We start from the raw sequence: 14,384 nt of genomic DNA on the forward strand, positions 1-14,384 counted from the left end.
GTGTCGGAACGCACAGTCTAGCCCCATTCACCAAGTGCATTGCCAGTGACCTGTAGTATTCGTTTTTAGTTAAGTGGGTATGGTGTAGGAGGTATTGAGCAGGGGAGAAGGTTAGGGAGTACGTCGTAATGTGTGTAATAAGATCGTGCACCTCCTTCCAATATGGTTGAATGAGATCACATTCCCACCATACATGTAACATAGTCCCTTTTGCCTTTCCACACCTCCAGCATGTATCTGGGATTGTCGGAGAAAATTTATGTAGGAGCGCCGGGGTCCTGTACCAGCGTGTTAAAATTTTATATCCATTCTCTTGAATGGCTACATTAAGGGAACCTTTATGTACGTATTCATAGATACATGTCCAGTCCTCTTCTGTGAAGGTCATCTACAAATCCTTTTCCCGTTTCGTGCGTGCGGGGTCAGTGGGACAGGTAGCATCATCTATAAGCTCGTTGTATATGTAAGAAATGAGATGTCTCAGCGGGGGGGTTCGGGTACATAATTCCTCAAATGGAGTTAATGGTTTTGTCCATGTCGGTGTTGTGCCCTGAGTGGAGAGGAAGTGTCTAATTTGTCTGTATGTCCAGAAGGGGAAGGAATGGAGAGGGGACAAGTCTACTAGGTTCTCATATGATCTGGGCGTTTTACCTGTATAAAACTGGTACACTAGTATTCTGTCGTGTGGCCATGCTTGGTTAAGAAAGGATGGTGATAGCCCTGGTGTAAAATCAGAGTTACCCCTCAGTGGGCTTAGTGGGCCCGGGATGGAGGAAATTGACGAGGTCTTAATTGACCATTTGAAGGCTCCTAATGAGGCTGAGATGAGAGGGTGTCCTACTATTCTTTGTGGCCAATGTTTGGGTAGGATCCAGGGTAGGGACTCTAGTGGAATTTGAGAGAACGATTTCTCTAAGGTGACCCAGACCTTTCCCGCTTCATGTATATTAAAATCTACGAGCTGGGAGAGGTGACTTGCTAGAAAATATTTGTGCAGATCCGGCAGCCCGATACCACCTCTGAGTTTTAGAAGAGTGAGACGGGTAAACTTAATGCGTGGCGGTGAGCCCTTCCAAAGAAACAGTGTGCACATCCTCTTGTATGCGGCGAAAAAAGAGGCCGGAAGGCTAATAGGAAGACATTGGATAATGTGGAGGAACCGTGGCAGGGTTACCATTTTTAAAAGAGCAGCGCGGCCGAACCAAGATACATTGATTTTTCCCCATTCCTTGAGGTCGAGTTGTGCTTTTTTTAGAACCTTGCTGAAGTTGGCGCTATATAAGTCCACTAAATTAGTAGTTATAGTGATACCTAAATAGGGTATAGCCCGTTGGTTCCACTGGAAAGGGAAGGATGTCTGACAACGTTCCACCTCCCGTGTTGTGAGTGAAATGTTTAGCGCTTGCGATTTCGCATAGTTGATCTTTGGATATGACAAGGACCCGAAGTGTTCTATATCTTTGAGCAAGTTGGGTATGGAAGTAGTTGGGGCGGTCAGGGAAAGTAAGATATCATCTGCAAAAGCAGAAACTTTATACTCTTTGCCTTGTATGTTAATACCTTTAATATCAGGATTATCTCTTAATTTGTTAAGGAGGGGTTCTAATGAAAGTGTAAATATCAGAGGAGAAAGGGGGCAGACCTGGCGAGTCCCGTTTCTAATAGGGAAGGCATTCGACAGGTGGTCGTTAACTCTTACTGCCGCGCTAGGGGAAGCGTACAGCGCCAAGATGTGGGCCAGCATGCGCGGGTGAAGGCCAATTTTCCTGAGCACCTCATGCATGTAGTCCCAGGCCACCCTGTCGAACGCCTTCTCGGCATCTAATGACAAAAAGAAACCCTGTGTCTCTGTGGTAGTGAGCCAATGGTGAAGGTTTAATGCCCTGATGGTATTGTCCCTGGCTTCACGTCCAGGAACAAAGCCCACCTGGTATAAAGAGATAAGATTCTGTAGAAGTGGGGACATTCTATTGGCTAAAATTTTCGCTTAGATCTTTTTTTTTTGTTTCATAAAGTTTTTATTGATTGAACAAATAAATGTAATACAACATTGTCATATAAATGAAATATAACATATTCACATTCAGTCATCTGAGTAACATTTGGGTTAAGGTGGATTTCACAATCAATAGTAATGTCAAGATGAATTGGATAGTTTTAATAACTATATTTAGAGCAAATACATATTATATATTTATACATATTTGCTTAATGAATATTAAGGTGAGTTAACTCACTATATGAGCAAGGTGGGGTAAAAAAAAAAAAAAAAGAAATAAAAAAAAAAAGAAATGGTGGGGGGGGGGGAGAAGGTGAATAAAGACTATTTATTTATTATAGTAGTCTAGTGATCTCTTTGGTTTTTCTGTAAGATTTGTTTTGATGAAGGAATCCTATTATTAATTAGTTAATAATAGCTTTGTAAGACTGTGAATTTTTGAATTCAAACCATTTGTACCATGTTGATGTAAATTTTGAAATCTTCTCCTGAGAAATACTTATAAGTTTTTCTATCTTTTCTATATTGTTTATTCTCCGGAACCATTCTTTTTTCGATGGGATAGAGTTTGAGCGCCAGTGGCATGGGATACAGTGTCTTGCTGCATTTATCATGAACATGGGTAAAGATTTTAAATATTGTTTTTTGGGGATTGAATTATAGTGTAGGAGGTATTGTGCTGGATTAAAACTTATGTTCTCTGAAGTGAGTGAGGTAATGGTTTCATGAACCATTTTCCAGAAGTTTTGTAATAGAGGGCATGACCACCAAATATGGAGCATAGAGCCTTCTTCCTGTTTACATCTCCAGCATCTGTCTGAAATACATGGAGAGAATTTATGTAGTAGGGTGGGAGTTCTGTACCACCTGGTAATTATTTTGAAGCCACACTCCTGAGTGGCTACGTTAAGAGATCCTTTATGTGCATGCATGTATATTGTTTCCCAGTCTTCTTCTGTAAGAGATATATCAAGCTCTTGTTCCCACGCTTGGCAGGACACACTGGAGAACTCCGTTTTGTCTTCAAAAAGCGAATTGTAGAGAATAGATATAATGTGTCTTTGTGGGGTTTTTCTTGTGCAAAGTTCCTCTAACGTCGTGAGTTGTCTTGTCCATGATTGGGCTGTCTCGTTTCTGGTCAAAAAATGTCTAATTTGTAAGTAGTTCCATTGTGAAATTTGGTTTGGGTTGATGTTTTGGTTTAGTTCTTCTCTGGACAGAAGTCTCTTACTTTGAAATAAACCACTGACCAGGATTTCCTTATGCAGCCATGTATTTGTAAGGAAATTTTGTTCTAGCCCCGGGGGGGAAGTCTGGGTTGTTTCTAAGCGGTGTGAGGGGGCTAAGCCAAGGAGAGGGATTCATTCTTTTAAAGGTGTTTCCAAAGGTTTCTAATGTGGGGCCTATTAGGGGGTGGGTTTTGATATCTTTTGAATGATTTTTTGGATGAATCCATGGAAGAGATTTAAGCTGTTGGGAGAGTTGTTTTTGTTCTAAAGATACCCAGTCTTTCACTGTGTTATGGATGTTCCAGTCTACTATTCGAGCTAAGAGGGCAGCCTGGTGATATTTCTTTAGGTCAGGTAATGCAATTCCCCCCTTATTTTTGTGTAGATTTAGTCTAGTGAATTTGATTCTGGGAGATTTGCCTTTCCATATGAAGGTAGAGCAAGCTTTGCGAAAGGATTCAAAAAATGACGTTGGTAGTCTAATGCCCCGTACACACGGTCGGACTTTGTTTGGACATTCCGATAACAAAATCCTAGGATTTTTTCCGACGGATGTTGGCTCAAACTTGTCTTGCATACACACGGTCACACAAAGTTGTCGGAAAATCCGATCGTTCTAAACGCATTGACGTAAAATACGCACGTCGGGATTATAAACGGGGCAGTGGCCAATAGCTTTCATCCCTTTATTTATTCTGAGCATGCGTGGCACTTTTTCCGTCGGATTTGTGTACACACGATCGGAATTTCCGACAATGGATTTTGTTGTCGGAAAATTTTATATCCTGCTCTCAAACTTTGTGGGTCGGAAAATCCGATGGAAAATGTGTGATGGAGCCTACACACGGTCGGAATTTCCAACAACAAGGTCCTATCATACATTTTCCATCGGAAAATCCGACCGTGTGTATGGGGCATAATGGGAATTGTTTGCATCGCATATAGAAATCGGGGCAGAATTGTCATTTTTATTAGGGAAGCTCGTCCAAACCATGATACGTTTAAGGAGTTCCATCTTTTTAAATCGTCATGTGTTTCTTTTAGGATAGGGGTGAATCGCTTAGATCTTAATGTCCACGTTAAGGAGAGAGATAGGTCTGTAGTTTTGTACTTGTGTGGAATCCTTGCCCTCTTTCGGAATAACAGTGACGTGGGCCTCTAACAGGCGACCCATGGGCATTGCGGGGTTGGCCAGGGAGTTGAAAGTAGCTAACATCTTTGGGGCTAGAGTCTGGAAGAAACACTTATAATACTGCAGCGTGAACCCGTCCGGGCCCGGGCTTTTGCCTGTTTTCATCTGCTTAAGGACATTTTGTAGTTCATCCGCAGAAAAGGGTTGTTCTAACTCTTCTGCCTGCGCTTGTGAGATTGGTTGTGGGCCATATTGGGACAGGAAGTTTTTGATAGCCTCCTTTCTGAGGCCACCCTGATCTAGGTTTGGATTGGGGGGTTTTAGATTATAAAGGTTTTTATAATATTGTTCAAAGGAATGGGCAATATCTTCGTTTCTAGATAGTAGTGTGCCCTGTTGGGTCCGGATGTGATGTATTGTGTTGGATGGTCTAGAGCAGGGGTCTCAAACTGGCGGCCCTCCAGCTGTTGCCAAACTACAAGTTCCATGAGGCATTGCAAGGCTGACAATTACAAGCATGACTCCCACAGGCAGAGGCATGATGGGACTTGTAGTTTTGCAACAGCTGGAGGGCCGCCAGTTTGAGACCACTGGTCTAGAGGCACGAACTGCTCGGGCCAATAGTTTCCCGCATTTATTGCCTTGCTCATAGAAAACTCTCTGATGCAAGACATAGCGGCGTCTAGTGCGTTTTCCCAATTCTTGCAGCAGCATTGAGCGATATTGCATAAGCTCCTGAAGTGTCTGCTGAGAATTAGAGTGTTTGTGTGCAGTCTCTAGTCTTTTGATGTTAGTGATCAGGTTGTCTACCGTGCTCTGATGGTAAAAATTCTAATTTTTGACTGCTTTAATTTAGTATTTGGTTGAAACTTTCTTAATCAGGAATAAGATCCACTGGTGGTATCCTGTTGTTGCGGTTCCTATTTGAGCAATGATTTTGGATTAACTTTAGACTGTTCTTACTTACCAACTGATTACATTTGTTGACTTTTCTGGGATATCTTTCCCATTCTCTTTAGGTAATTTCTCAATTAAGATGAAGTTTAGACTCTAAGTTTGCCATTGCAGAATTATTTTGATGTAGATTTCCCCCCTACATTTCAGGCTATTGCTATTATTACATCACCCATGTTCTATTAAACTTCATTTGATGGCCTAATACCTGATAATCTCCTATAAAATGTTATGGTAGTATTTCCTGACTTTTTTAAAGGTAATTGTATTCTCAATAAAAAGCAGACAACCAAGAATTTCTGTGTTTGATGTTCCCTCACAAAGATTTAAAGTTGAGATGCTAGTTTAGAATTGAACTTACTAAAATAGAACTTCTCCCCGTACTGCTGTCATGGGGGAAGGGGGATCGGGCATCAGCTGCAGCACTGGAAACATTTGTTAGGTAAAGTGACAAATTAGGGTGCATTATATTGGAGAGGAGAAGGGATATAATGAATTGTTACCAAGCTGTGCTCTCTCTCTGACACACAAGCATGCAATATGGCCAAATCTGAAGCTGAGAGGTAAACCAACGTCATACTTGTACTGTACATGGCATTGCCAGCGGGAACGGGATTGCCCGTAGAGGCACCAGAGGGTGTGGGGGGAACAAAAGAGGTAGTTCAAATTGCAATATACTTTACATTTATTGATAGGATTACATAATGTACTGTATACAAAATACACACTAAACAGTATTTGCAAAACAATGTACACTCTAAGTGCACTGGGTTACATGATATTTACAAACTACACCCAAAACCCTATTTGCAATGCCATGTACAGTACAAGTATGAAGTTGGTTTACTTCTCAGCTTCAGATTTGGCCATATTGCATGCTTGTGTGTCAGAGAGAGAGCACAGCTTGGTAACAATTCATTATATCCCCTCTCCTCTCCAATATAATGCACCCTAATTTGTCACTTTACCTAGCAAATGTTTCCAATGCTGCAGCTGATGCCCGATCCCCCTTCCCCCATGACAGCAGTACGGGGAGAAGTTCTATTTTAGTAAGTTTAATTCTAAACTAGCATCTCAACTTTAAATCTTTGTGAGGGAACATCAAATACAGAAATTCTTGGTTGTCTGCTTTTTATTGAGAATACAATTACCTTTAAAAAAGTCAGGAAATACTACCATAACATTTTATAGAAGATTATCAGGTATTAGGCCATCAAATGAAGTTTAATAGAACATGGGTGATGTAATAATAGCAATAGCCTGAAATGTAGGGGGTAAATCTACATCAAAATAATTCTGCAATGGCAAACTTAGAGTCTAAACTTCATCTTAATTGAGAAATTACCTGAAGAGAATGGGAAAGATATCCCAGAAAAGTCAACAAATGTAATCAGTTGGTAAGTAAGAACAGTCTAAAGTTAATCCAAAATCATTGCTCAAATAGGAACCGCAACAACAGGATACCACCAGTGGATCTTATTCCTGGTTAAGAAAGTTTCAACCAAATACTAAATTAAAGTAGTCAAAAATTAGAATTTTTTGCCACTTTAGCTGTAGCACTTTAATATTCCTTATGGATTAGAGCAATTTTTAATGTTTCTCATTTTATAATTAGATTCATTTGAAAACATTTGTGAATTCTGAGTTAAAGTTGAGTGAATCATATAAAAAGCCCCCTAAGAGTTGCTCTGTGCAAATTTTTATATTATAATTGTTTGTCTTTATAATATACTAAGGGGTCTATTAATAAAAAAAAATTTGAATCGCCACGCAATATGAGCAAAAACTAATATACTTCAAGTCATTTTCTCTTCTGAAGGAATGTTCTAGGGAAGACTAGAGAGAATTAAATAATACATGTAAAGTTTTTTTTTATAAATAGACCTCTAGGAGTGTTACTGAAGAAAAGCATAACAAATTTGTTATAAAATAAATAACTGCTTTTTAACTCCTTGTCTACCAAGGTATATTTATAAATGTCCTGGCATTTACAGAGTTAAAACAAGCTCACTGCTGCTACTGGACAATTCCTGCTTGATTAGCAACAGTGGAGAGCAAGGCCAACATTGGTGTAATAGCCCCATGATGTCTCCATAAAGATAACCTGCTCAAGCTATCAAATGGGCAGCTTGCTAGCACCCTTATAATAGCCTTGTAATAGCAATAAAAGGTAAATGAGAAAAAATAAAAAGTGTTAAAAAAAATAAATAAAATAATATAACAAAAAAAAGCACTCCCGTTACCCCTGTACACGCCTGAATATAAATGCACACATAGGCTGTGCATGTATAAGTAAACATAAATTCCAAAACACATGTAATTATTTTTTCTCTTTCCAATGACATACTTTATTAATGAGCCAAATAAAGCTATATTAAGAAAGGTTCATAAGCAGCTAGCGCAGATGTTAACATTTGTAGAAACTATTTTTTATTATGTCACATGTGCTTCACCTATGGGTTAAATGAAATGTCATACAATGTAATATAGCTTATTAATTAATTTTTGAAAAACAATATTTGTGTTAGGATTCAGAAGCTATAAACAGTATTAGAATTGGTGTATATGTACTGTATGTACTTTTAAGGTTGCACAAATAATTATAATGAACTCTGGTAGAAAAAAGAATAAACAAATAATGCAGCTAGGCAATAATGCATCAGGAAATGTATTTATTTATTTGGCTGGAGGGGGTCCAACATCCATTTACCATCCATTTACAATCCATACCTTGATTACATTAGGTTGGCCCAGATCAATGCCACACTCTTTCATGACCTTTCATCCCTGTTCCAGGTGTCTCAGAATTATACCCCTAGCAAATTATTTGTCAACGGCTGTTTGTTCCTCCTCTGCTGGCCATCCAGATATAAGCAAGACCCTGGCTTTTCTATCTGATTCTGTCTGATGGTGATCTCTCAGGAAAGATGCTTATATCAGAGCATGCAGATATTTACCCAGGAAAGGAAGCTTTCATTCCTGGCCTGCTTTTACCACTACCTGTCTCTGAAAGTCTGTGGTCTCATCTCTAAATGGATTCTATTGTTCATTTACCTGCATCTGAGAGCAAGACTATCCTAGGGTGATGGTGGACAACTTTACCAAGATGATCCATTTTCATGGAAAAAACTGTCAGTCTTCATGGTGTTCTGGTAAAAAAAAATTCAAACCTCAGAATTTCAGTTATCTCATTTTTGGAAGGCCTTCTGTTCTCATTTGGGAATCGACCAAACTGTCTCTTCCACATATTTCCTGCAAAAAAATGGGTAAACTGGCTACACAAATCAGACCATAGAAGGCTTCCTCCTCTGCTTCATATCCAGCAGACAAACAAAATGAGCCTCTTTCTTACTGTGGGCAAAATTTACCTATAACGACTGGAGGCACTCCTTCTGTTTCTTTTTTGTCTTGCAAACGAAATAGGAATTTTGAAGGCTTGGACTTTTTTGTCTTGCGGGTCTAACTTTTCAGAGGTATAAAAGCTTTTGAAGCCATAACAACCATGAGCATGCCTTTGCCTCACAGAAAGCCTTAGCTGATAACCATGTGTAGTACTCCCACCCGCAAGGTTGGTGATTTGGCATGGCTGTCCACCTGCCATGTTTCTCTCAAGGTTCACTCTCTCAAACTAGCACCAAGATTTATTAGACTTTTCAAAATGATCAAACAGATTAACCCTATTTGTTTATAGCTAAAACGCACTCCCTCTGTGGAGATACCCAACCCTTTCCATGTTTTCTTGATGAAGCCAGTCATCCCAGATACTATTGTCTCTTTGAAACCTCCAATTATTGTCAATGGTCAGGAGGAGTTTGAAGTAAAAGCCACATTAGACTCCAACTTCTTAACCCACTTAACTCATGTGTGTGAAGGCTAAGATGGTAGGCTTTAACACTAGCATGCCACAAATATGTGTCCATGAACTACCAATGTTTCTGTTCTGAGAGCACGCTCCCTGTTCGCTCCCAGTACTGTGACTGAGCTGTCATAGACAGTACTCAATCCCCCATTATGATCAGAAGGCAACAGGATGTGGATCCTGATCATGTTACCACTGTGACTGCCAATCATCCAAGGGGTGGGCAGGAAGATGTTAAGCAGTTGCTTCAGTACCTCATCCACTGGAAGGTTTTTGTCCAAAAATAATTTTGTTGGGTGCCACTCTCCTCTGTTCTTTCTGGTAAGTAGTTTCCACTACCTTTATCCTAATAAGCCTGCTCCTTTGGGCCTGAAGACCCTTCCTCAGGGGAGATACTGTTAGAAGCACCAGCATCAGAGACGTTGCAGCTGACACTTCTCCTGTCCCTCTCCCCATAGCTTCTTCAGCTGCCACTTGGCAAATCTCCCTTCCTTGGCTGAAATATCTCTGTACTGCTGGCAATGCCCACTCCCATTGTCTGGTGGAGGCACTCCTCTTTGGTGGCATCCTTATTGCTAGGTAGTGGGTTGACAGTAGGGATGAGCCAAACACCCCCTGGTTCAGTTCGCATAAGAACCTGCAAATGGACCGAAAATTTGTGCGAACTTTAGAACCCCATTGAAGTCTATCAGACTCAAACGTTCTAAATCAAAAGTGCTAATTTTAAAGGCTACTTTGCATGGTATTGTCCTAAAAAGGGTTTGGGGACCCGGGTCCTGCGCCAGAGGACATGTATCAATGCAAAAAAAGTTTTAAAAACGGCCGTTTTTCCGGGAGCAGTGATTTTAATGATGCTTAAAGTGAAAAAAAAGTGAAATATTACTTTAAATATCGTACCTGGGGGGTGTCTATAGTATGCCTGTAAAGTGGCACGTGTTTCCCGTGCTTAGAACAGTCCCTGCACAAAATGACATTTTTAAAGGAATAAAAGTCATTTAAAACTGCTTACGGCTTTAACCCTTTCATGACTAAGCCTATTTTTAACATTTGGTGTTTACAAGTTAAAATCCGTATTTTTTGCTAGAAAATGACTTAGAGCCCCCAAACATTATATATATTTTTTTAGCAGAGAATCTAGAGAATAAAATGGCGATTGTCACATGGTATTTGTGCAGCGGTGTTTTAAACGCACATTTTTGGGAAATGGGACACTTTAATGAATTTTAAAAAAACCAAACAGTAAAGTTAGCCTAATTTTTTTGTATAATGTGAAAGATGATGTTACGCTGTTATGTTTGTAAATAGATACCAAACATGTCACGCTTTATAATTGCACGCACTCATGGAATGGCGACAAACTACAGTATCTAAAAATCTCCATAGGCGATGCTTTAAAATTTTTTTACGGTTACCAGGTTAGAGTTACAGAGGAGGTCTCATGCTAGAATTATTTCCCTCGCTCTGACGATCGTGGCGATACCTCACATGTGTGATTTGAACACCGTTTACATATGCAGATGCGACTTCCATATGCATTTATGCTGCGCGAGCTCGCGGGGACGGGGGCGCTTTAAAATTTATTTTTTTATTCTTTTTTATTTTTAGAAATTGTGTTTAAAAAAAAAAAAATGTAAACATCCCTTGTGACAGTAATAGGTGGTGACAGGTACTCTTTATGGAGGGATTGGGGGTCAAGACCCCCGATCCCTCCTTTGCACTTTACAGTATTCAGATCGCCAAAAACATGCACGGCTTCGTTCCAGACTGTCAGCAGCCCCTGGAGGTGGCGGATCATCGATTGGGCCTCCCTGTGGATTGGGAGGCCCGGTAAGAGCGGAGGGAGGCAGCGGGAGGGGGGAACGTCCCCTCCCGCTCCTCCGGTATAACAGCCGAGCGGCTTTTAGCCACATCGGTTGTTATACATGGATAGCCGATCGCCCGCTCTACAACATGGTACCAGGATGATGCCTACAGCTGGGGGCATGATCCCGGTATAACCCCGGAAAACCGAGTACGCACATCTGCATACGCTCGGCGGGAAGGGGTTAATGTAATGTCCGGTCCCGGTAATATGGATGAAAATCAGTGAGACAAATGGCATGGGTACCACCCCCCAGTCCATTACCAGGCCCTTTAGGTCTTGTATGGTTATTAAGGGGAACCCAGCACCCAAATTAAAAAAAGGAAAGGCGTGGGGCCCCCAGGCCCTATATACTCTGAACAGCAGTATACAGGCGGTGCAAACAAGACAGGCCAGTAACTCAATTGCATACTGTGCAAGCTCTGGCCAGTGATCCATCATCAAGACCCTGTAACCCAGAGGATTTTCGGTGGGAAAGGTGTCCAAGTCAGATCTTGCCCCTAGGTATTCCTGCACCATGTAAAACAGACGCTGGCGATGGTTGCTGGAACTGATCATACCTTGGGGCTGCGGACTAAAAAATTGTCTGAATGCATCGGTCAGACGGTCACCTTCTCCACCGCTCCTTCTTTGACTGACCGATGCCTCAGCAACACGTTGTCCAGGAACAAGAGTTTGTAACCTCCCAGTCTCTGGGAACGCATTGCACAGACCTTTTTGCAAGGCCTCCCGAAGATGTTTCATCCTCTGCTCTCTCTGCGACGGCAAGATAAGGTCCGCAACCTTACCCTTGTAACGTGGATCAAGGAGGGTTGTCAGCCAGTATTGATCCCTTTCCTTGATACCACGAATACGAGGATCCTTCCACAGGCTTTGCAGGATCAGGGAGGCCATGCAGCGTAAGTTTGCTGAAGCATTCGGTCCGGAGTCCTCTGGGTCACTAAGGATGACATGATCCGCTGCCACCTCCTCCCAGCCACGTACAAGTCCATGGGTTTCTTGGGACTGTAAATGATCCCTTAAAGACTGCTGCTGATGCTGAGTGCCAGGCTCCACCTCCATGCTGACACAATCCTCCTCTTCCTTCTCCTCCTCTTCCTCCTCCTCCTCTTCCTGTGTGATCAGCAAGCACGCAGGAACACTGTCTGGATAAAGGAGGCCTTGAGAGCTAAGAAAGTCCTCCGCTTCCTGCCTCTGTTCTGCCTCAAGTGCCCTGTCCATTATTCCACGCAGTGTGTGCTCCAACAGGTGGACAAGAGGGACAGTGTCACTGATGCATGCACTGTCACTGCTCACCATCCGTGTGGCCTCCTCAAAATGGTGACAGGACAGTGCATGCATCCCTGATCATGGTCCACTGGTGTGGGGAAAAAAAACAAGCTCTCTTGACCCTGTCCTGGTGCCATAGTCACACAGGTACTCATTGATGGCCCTCTGCTGTGTGTGCAGCCGCTGCAGCATGGCCAACGTTGAGTTCCACCTGGTGGGCATATCACAGATTAGCGGTTCTTGGGCAGGGTAAATTTCTTTTGGAGGTCAGCCAGCCGAGCACTGGCATTATATGACCAGCGGAAATGCACACAGACTTTCCTGGCCTGCCACAGGATATCCTGTAAGCCCGGGTACCTGCCCAAGAACCGCTGCACCACCAAGTTAAGGACGTGAGCCAAACAGGGCACATGGGTCATTTGTCCCTGTCGGAGGGCGGAGAGGAGGTTGGTGCCATTGTCGCAAACCACCATTCCTGCCTTCAGTTGGCATGGCATCAACTACCTCTGAACCTCCCCCTGCAGAGCTGGCAGAACCTCTGCCCCATTGTGGCTCCTGTCCCCCAAGCACACCAGCTCAAGCACCGCATGGCATCTTTTGGCCTGCTTAGTTGCGTAGCCCCTTGAATGCCTACGGAGCACCGCTGGTTCCAAGGACAAAGCACAGGAAGAGGCCATGGAGGAAGAAGAAGAGGAGGGGGTGGAGGAGAGAGGTGTGTCAGAATCACCAGTAGTAGCATTTTGGAGGTGTGGTGGCGGGACAACCTCCAACACTACTGCACCTTGTCCTTCATCCTGCTCAGCTGCCAGCAGAGTCACCCAATGCGCCGTGAAACTTAGGTAACGTCCCTGTCCATGCCTGCTGGACCATGAGTCAGCGGTAATATGCACCTTACTGCTGACCGCCCTGTCCAGCGAGGCATGGATATTGCCTTCCACATGCCGGTAGAGAGCCGGAATCACCATCCGTGAGAAAAAAGTGGCGTTTGGGTACCTGCCACTGAGGAACCGCACATTCCACAAACTTACGGTAGGGGGCAGAGTCTACCAACTGAAAAGGTAGCAGTTGAAGTGCTAGCAATTTTGCCAAGCTAGCAATCAACCGCTGGGCATGTGGATGGCTAGGAGCGAACTTCTTTCGGCGGTGCAGCAGCTGGGGCAAGGAAATTTGCCTGGTACAATCTGATGTCGGTGCAGATTGCCCACAAGTACTTGGCTGTGACACACCTACTTCTACACCTTCATTCCTCTCAGTGGAGGTCTCAGAGAGGACTGAAGGTATAGTAGAGTTGGAGATCTCAGCTGATGAGGAGCAAGGAGAGGTTCTCTTTGTTCTTTGGTGTGGGTCTTTTAGGTACGCTTGCCAACTAACTGCATGGCAGGTCAACATATGTCTGGTCAAGCATGTGGTGCCCAAGCGGGAGATGTTTTGGCCACTCGAGATACGCTTGAGACATATGTTGCAAATAGCAGCGGTGTGATCTGATGGACTCGTCTCAAAAAAGGCCCACACCAAAGAACTTTTGGAATAACGCGCAGAGACAGCAGTGCCCTGCACATGCGGAGCTTTGCGGTGTGATGCAGTCAGTGTGCTGCCCTTAAGCTGGCCCCTGGAGGGCATCCTGCCTCGATGGTGATGTGCTTCCTCATCCTCTCTCCTATCAGGCACCCACGTGGAGTCAGTGACCTCATCATCCCCTCCCTCCTCATCACTGGAGCAAACCTGGCAGTATGCTGCAGCAATATGACTGCCAGATTGCTGTCCTTCTTGGGCACCCCCTCTGTCTGGGCTCACGTTACTGCCTTCCTCTAGCTGAGTACCATCATCGGAGCCTTCAAAGCGCTGGGCATCCTCCTGGAGCATGTACCCAACACTGTGGTAAAACAGTTCGGGGGACTCCTGAGGAGGACATGGTGGGGCTAAGGAAGGAGTGACTGATTCCATTGAGCCGAGGGAAGAGGCCGGGTTGGCAGCTGCTTTGCCAGACAAAGTACCCTGAGCCTGGGTGAGAGAGGATGAGGAGGATGAGCACGGCTTGGTCATCAACTCAACCAAGTCTTCGCATGTTGTGGCTCAACGCG

Source organism: Aquarana catesbeiana, linkage group LG03, assembly GCF_042186555.1.
Source record: "Aquarana catesbeiana isolate 2022-GZ linkage group LG03, ASM4218655v1, whole genome shotgun sequence".
Taxonomy (NCBI): Eukaryota; Metazoa; Chordata; class Amphibia; order Anura; family Ranidae; genus Aquarana; species Aquarana catesbeiana.